The 7,132-nt window shown below is 39.4% G+C and overlaps 1 pseudogene; it reads right to left on the minus strand.

The window, feature by feature from the left end:
- Nucleotides 1-2,205: 2,205 nt before the first annotated feature.
- Nucleotides 2,206-2,770, minus strand: LOC136383865 (NADH dehydrogenase [ubiquinone] 1 beta subcomplex subunit 6-like; annotated as a pseudogene).
- Between the last annotated feature and the right edge of the window lie 4,362 nt (nucleotides 2,771-7,132).

Consider the following 7,132-nt stretch of genomic DNA (forward strand, 5'->3'; position numbering starts at 1 on the left):
AGTGCGGCGGAGGGGTGGAGAAGCAAATGGGTGCTTCTCCTGTGTGCCCTGGCCGGGAATCGAACCCGGGTCCTCTGCACGCTAGGCCGACGCTCTACCGCTGAGCCAACCGGCCAGGGCGAGTTTTAGTTTTTTATCTCTTTTATGGCAGAGTAGTATTCCATTGTATATATGAACCATATCTTCTTTATCCAATCACCCACTGAAGGACACTGATGGTTGTTTCCATGTTTTGACCATTGTGAATAATACTGCAGTGAACATAGAGGTGCATATATCTTTGCAAATTTTCTCAAATTTGGGGGGTAGGTACACAGAAGAGGGGTAACTCTATTCTTAATATTTTGAGGAACCTCCATATTGTTTTCCAGTGCCTGAACCAGTATACATTCCCACCAGCAGTGAATGAGTTCCTTTTACTCCAAAACCTCTCCAACATTTGTTATTACTTCTTGATAATAGCTATTCTAACAGACGTGAGGTGGTATCTCATAGGTTTGATTTGCATTTCTATAGTTAGTAAATTTGAGCATCTTTTCATATAACTGTTGGCTATTTGTATGTCTTTTTGGAAGAACTGTGCACTCAGGTCCTCTGCCTATTTTTTAAGATTATTTGTTTTGCGTTGAGTTATAAAAGTTCTTCTATATATATTTTAGATATTAACCACTTGTTTGAGCTGTTGTTTGCAAAAATCTTCTCCCATTTGAATGGTTGCTTTTTTTTTTTTTTTGGCTCTATTTTTACTTTAGAAAAATAACTGATCTTCGCTAAGGCTCTGGAGATCTTAATAACAAACTGTTTCCTTTTACAAAGACTCAAAGAATTTTTACCTTTTGTGGCTATGATATATTTTTATCAACTACAGTCACTTCTTAAGGCAGGCCTCATTATATACATATTTTATTAAGAAAACTTGACTGAATTCCAGTAAAAGGACACTTCAACAATTCAAACAGTTTACTGTGCCTATAAGTTGCAATTTTTAAGAAGTCATAGAATTCTAGCACCATTTTAAGATTAGAAAAGACATAGTTGGTACTATTTATCAAAAATTAGAAAGTGATGACTCTAGAAATATTATACTGATTAGTTTTATTGGATGCTTCAAAAAATAATTAAACAAACCATCAATTAATTATACAGTTACATAAAAAATACTCCCTGGGATAAAAATTATCATAGTTTTGTGACAAACTAATCCTTTCAGCTGTCCTTCAGTATTTTAAGAAAAATACTATTACATTTACTTTTTATTGGGCAAAGTTTACTTTGTTTACAAATTATATTTTTATATATCTTAAGGCCTTCCTAAAAAGTTGTGTATAAACAGAACTTCAAGTTACATGTATAAAGAATATAAGTGTATTTTCAAAATCTTATAAATCCAGATTAAAATCTTGGCTCTTGCATTGTGTTGTAAGTGCTTCTGTAGATTACTTAATCTCTCTGAAGTTCAGTTTATCATTTATAAATGGGATAACAATAGTACTCATTTCAGGGTGAATCATGAGGAGTGAATGAGTTAATAAATGTAAAGTTATTTCATATTGTCTAGAGCAGTGGTCCCCAACCTTTTTTGGGGCCACGGACCAGTTTAATGTCAGAAAATATTTTTACAGACCCGCCTTTAGGGTGGGACAGACAAATGTATATCACATGACCGAGATAAGCATCAAGAGTGAGTCTTAGATGGATGTAACAGAGGGAATCTGGTCATTTTTAAAAAATAAAACATCGTTCAGACTTAAATATAAATAAAACGAAAATAATGTAAGTTATTTATTCTTTCTCTGTGGACCGGTACCAAATGGCCCATGGACCAGTACCGGTCTGCAGCCCGGGGGTTGGGGACCACTGGTCTAGAGCATGGAAAATGCTAAAAAAAAAAATCTTCATACTGTTATGCTGCCTGTTTTGGGGGAGATAACTATGGTGCCCCCCAAGTAAATGTACCTTGGTAAAATCAGCTGTCATACCAATAAGTTTTCTCCTACCTGATTTTTACTTTTTGTCTTTGGTATTTGAATTTTGTTTTGTTTTGCTGTTTTCAGTAAATTTGTGTTCCTTCAGTGGATTTTTTTTTTCTTCTTTTTTTTTTATATCTGAGATAATACCTTATTAAAGTAACTTTTTCAGAAAACACATTCAGTAATATGGTAATGCAGCAACAAAACTTATGCCTTTGAAATTTCAAATTAATCTTTAATGATGTTGATCAGAAAATTCTTTCATTGGTAGAATTATTACTCCAGCTTTCAGAACCATATCACCTGGGAGAATTCTGGGCTTCCTTTCAACAATGACATTTGGTTTTCTATTCACGTGATATTTGAAATAATAATGAACAATCCAGGCAGGTGCAAATACAAGAGTAAAAAGAAGAATAGTGTATCAGTATGTCTTATAGAGCAGGTTCTTCCAGGGGGCCTGGTCCTGCAGAAATATATTTCAGAATCTCTCCAAAGGCCACTCTCTGAGGGGGCAGCGCTCGCTGGCAGGTGGGGGCAGGTCTCAGCTCCTGGTCCTTCAGCCACCACCTTCTCAGTTCTTGCTGCTGCTGCAACCGCAGTTTCTCATCTGACATGTACCCTGTTGTGCCACCACTGGTATCCAGGCAGAAGGAAATGGCGGGTCCCTGGACCAGGGTGTTGGCCCTTTGCGCACTCCCGCTGGGCAAAGCGACCTTGCCAGGATGCCACTCTTCAGTGGATTTTCTTAAAACGGCTGACTTTGCCCTGTATTTCTGGCAGGTCCACACTTGGACCATAATTACTTGCCAGTACTTGTTAATAGACATCAAAAGCCTGTAGCACACACGCCATCACTTCACTCTCCCATGCCAGGAAAGACATCAGTAATCAAGGACAACATTTCTTCTCCACCTGAATTCTAATGCAACCAAGAACCCTTCCCAGGACACCACTCTCAGGACATAAGAACGGTAGGTCAAAGATAACAGACGAACTCAAATCTGGTCGGCATCCCTGATTTAGGAGATGGTGCCTGTTAAAGTTTCAGTATCTGTATCTTTTATCCTTTAAAATATTCCATTCTTTTTAGTTCTTCTCTTCTATGTTCATCTTTTTTTTTTCTTTTCTTTTTTTTTTTTTGTATTTTTCTGAAGCTGGAAACGGGGAGAGACAGTCAGACAGACTCCCGCATGCGCCCGACCGGGATCCACCCAGCATGCCCACCAGGGGGAGATGCTCTGCCCCTCAGGGGCGTCGCTCTGCCGCACCAGAGCCACTCTAGCGCCTGGGGCAGAGACCAAGGAGCCATCCCCAGCGCCCGGGCCATCTTTGCTCCAATGGAGCCTTGGCTGCGGGAGGGGAAGAGACAGAGAGGAAGGAGGGGGGGGGGGTGTGGAGAAGCAAATGGGTGCTTCTCCTGTGTGCCCTGGCTGAGAATCGAACCCAGGTCCCCCGCACGCCAGGCCAACGCTCTACCGCTGAGCCAACCGGCCAGGGCCTGTTCATCTTTTTTTTAAACCTTCCTAAGACTTGGGTCTACCAGTGATTGCCACCCCTCCCTCATATCTAATCCTCTGCTATCCCACACTGACATGCTGCTTACTGAATTTCAATACTACAAGGTGCTGCTTAGAAAATCATATCTGCCCTTATGGAATTTATAGACTGGTTGATTACATGAACATGAACCAATAGTCACCTTTCAAAGTTTAAATGACAGCTGAATTAAATGCTATAAAGGAAAAATATAGAACAGGAGTCCTAACTATATCTAGAGAGTCAGAAAAGGCTTCCCTAACGTAGTGATGTTTGTGCTGAGATGCAAAAGATGAATAGAACTTCACTAGAAAGTTCAATAGTCCAGGCAGAGAGGACACTGTGAGTGGAAGTTTAGGGATGTGAGGAATTTAGTGTGAGAACTGAGAAGGTCAGCCCTCACAAACCCCATGGGGAAGAGCTTGGAAAGTAAATATCCTGACCCCACTGCTTTCCGTGCCTTTCCTCCCTCCTTCTGACATCCTGCTGAGGCTGCAGACTGGCCAGATCCAGAGCTCAGTCCGAGTCTGGAAGACAAGACAGAGCATGTTGGAGAACAGTGAATAATGACTCTGGAGAGGCAAGGAAAAAGATCGAAAACATACCCACTAAGTTGGGGGAATGGAAGTGACTTTATTCATGAAGGGCCAGTAAAGAACAACACAATAAGGCCAGAATTGTAATTCTGAAAGGGCCTCAGAGTGTTGGCCGTCAAATCAAAACTGCCAGCCCACATGGAAGCACACAGGCCTGTTTACGCTTTCTCCATAAGAAAAGCTCAAGGAAACTGAGGTCTCCATTCCTTTTGCTTTTGCCAAAAGAACCCTTCACTTGGTACGAATCACTCAGCACACATTAGTGACAGGGCATCATCACTCAGCACCCATTATTCTTATATTTATAAGAAAAATATCTTAGGGAGTTGATTTCTTCCCATTGATGACTTTGTGACTATGAACAGCGACATATGGTCTAACTTCTTTGTTTCTGACATTCTTTTTAGCCTCTCAAGGCATTGCTTATGACTAATAATTAGTTTCACAACTTGATTCTTACATGAATGTTCAGTAATCTAATTTTGAGGATGCTGGTTATTTCCAAGACAATTTATTTATTTATTTATTTTTATTCTTTGTCTCCTATACTGCTGCTGTTAAAAAAATGTTGCCTAAACTTCAATCTTCAGAGAATATATGAGGACTAGAGCTGTATGACTTTGGAAATTCTCAGAGCTTTCTTTCTCCATTTCTTAATTCCTCTCTTTCTAGCCTCTCAGAGTTCTTGGGAAATAAAATGACAAAATATATGAGGAACCATTCTTTATTTTAATGTTTAGCTTTAGTCTTGTGCTTCTTTTTACAGGTTCTGTATTTTCCCGCTACTCCTTTTAGGGAATTCGTTGATTCCTCTTTCATTTTTATTTGAATGTGAAGCACTAATTTTTTTATCTTCTCCGTTTTCACTGTAATCAGAAAAAAGGCCCACATACATAAGCATGTGAAACAACATTCAGACATTTCTATCTTTCTGAATGTCCAGGCTCTCGGGCTATTGGAAACAAGGCCAGTGAATTCAGATTTAGAAGCAATGGTGAGAAATATGGCCACTGGCACCTTTAAGAGGAAAAAAATAAGATAACGTGGCAATAAGTTCTCCTTAGGAAAACAGTGTTTTCTTGGTCTCATTAATTTTCTTTTTATAAAGGATCTAAGAGTGAAGTGCTTTGCTAAATATTACTCCTTATTACTATAAAATGTATAATCATTTTAGAGGATTCAAAGGTTAATTTTCTACAGTGCCCTTTTAAAATATAAATTACTTTCAAACATATAATTTTACTGCGAAAGTGATTTGTATAGTAATAGAAAAGAGTAATATACATTGAGTTCATGTTAATGATTATAAATTATAGTAGTCATGTAGTTCACCCAAATTAACATTCATTAAAGAGTAATATTTATATACTTAACGCCTAATGTGAGCACTTGAATCTTGACCACAATGGCAGAATATATCTTCAAAGTTCAGAAAACTCTTTATATATTAATATTTAGAGAGGCTCATTAACCTAAAACTCTTGTAGTCTACAACATCACTAAACTCATACGCTGAAAGAAAACTGTATTTAGTATTCTCTACACTTAACATGGGCTTAATTTTTCATGTAAAGTGATGTTTTAATGAAAACTTCTAATTCCTCCTCACCACCAATTGGTAAAACCCCTTGATTGCAATGTCTGAGTACAGTTACTTTTCTAAACAAATTAGAGTTCCTGTTTGTGGCCCTGGCCGGTTGGCTCAATGGTAGACCGTCGGCCTGGCGTGCGGGGGACCCTGGTTCGATTCCCGGCCAGGGCACATAGGAGAAGCGCCCATTTGCTTCTCCACTCCCCTCCCCTCCTTCCTCTCTGTCTCTCTCTTCCCCTCCCGCAGCCAAGGCTCCATTGGAGCAAAGATGGCCCGGGCGCTGGGGGTGGCTCCTTGGCCTCTGCCCCAGGCGCTAGAGTGGCTCTGGTCACAGCAGAGCGACGCCCCGGAGGGGCAGAGCATCGCCCCCTGGTGGGCAGAGCGTCGCCCCTGGTGGGCGTGCCGGGTGGATCCCGGTCAGGCGCATGCGGGAGTCTGTCTGACTGTCTCTCCCCGTTTCCAGCTTCAGAAAGAAAAAAAAAAAAAAATAGAGTTCCCGTTTGTGTAGGTAGCACTGATCCCCTTCCTCATCTCTGCTAAGTCTGCCCTAGGATAGATACTGCCTTTCTAAATCAGAGAACATCACCATATGAAATAAATTTTTAATCTTTGTTTATATTCTTCCTTGAAGCTCCCTTTCAGTATACAAATTTTATATCTAATATTAGGGAAGTTTTACTTTTTTCTGTTACTTTCAACTTGTGCTTCTTACTCATTATGCTGGAAAGGATCCATTTCTTTGAGATGTACAGATGCTGTCTTTCTCTTCTCTGAGTGTTGTATCCTACTTTATTTGAAAATTCAATATTCTACTTGAAAATTCAACTGTCTTGTTGTATCAGCTAATTAAAAATTGATCTCCATTTCTTTATTTTTACCAATTGATCAAAATTGTGGATAGTGAAGTATGTCCCACATTTAAAAATTTTTTTAATTTTAAAAAATTAAAGGTCACAGGTTTGATCCCCAGTTAGGGCACATATGAGAAGCAACCACTGAATGCACAACTGAATGGAAGAACTAAGTGGAACAATGAGTTGATATGTCTCTCTCTGTCTGTCTGTCCCTCTATATCTCTCTTTTTTCTTCCCTTTCTCTCTCTCTCTCAATCAATGGAAAAGAATTTTTTTTTAAATATGTAGACTGTCTTTATTTCCTCTTCTGCACCCAAATCACAACTATACAATAGACCATGATATTTTTTCTGTCCAACCCAAGTATCAACTAATCAGAGTTATGAGATAATGCCTGTCTCCCTCCATAATAATATTACATTTGTGACAAAGTATAACAAGATAATCCTATTACTGTAAGTAGTGTCATGCAGGAAAAAATTAATTTGAAATAAAAATGCTGAAAAGGCCTGACCAGGCTGTGGCACAGTAGATAGAACATCGCACTGGGATGCGGAGGACCCAGGTTCGAGACCCTGAGGT

This window comes from Saccopteryx leptura, chromosome 12 (assembly GCF_036850995.1).
Source record: "Saccopteryx leptura isolate mSacLep1 chromosome 12, mSacLep1_pri_phased_curated, whole genome shotgun sequence".
Lineage (NCBI taxonomy): Eukaryota > Metazoa > Chordata > Mammalia > Chiroptera > Emballonuridae > Saccopteryx > Saccopteryx leptura.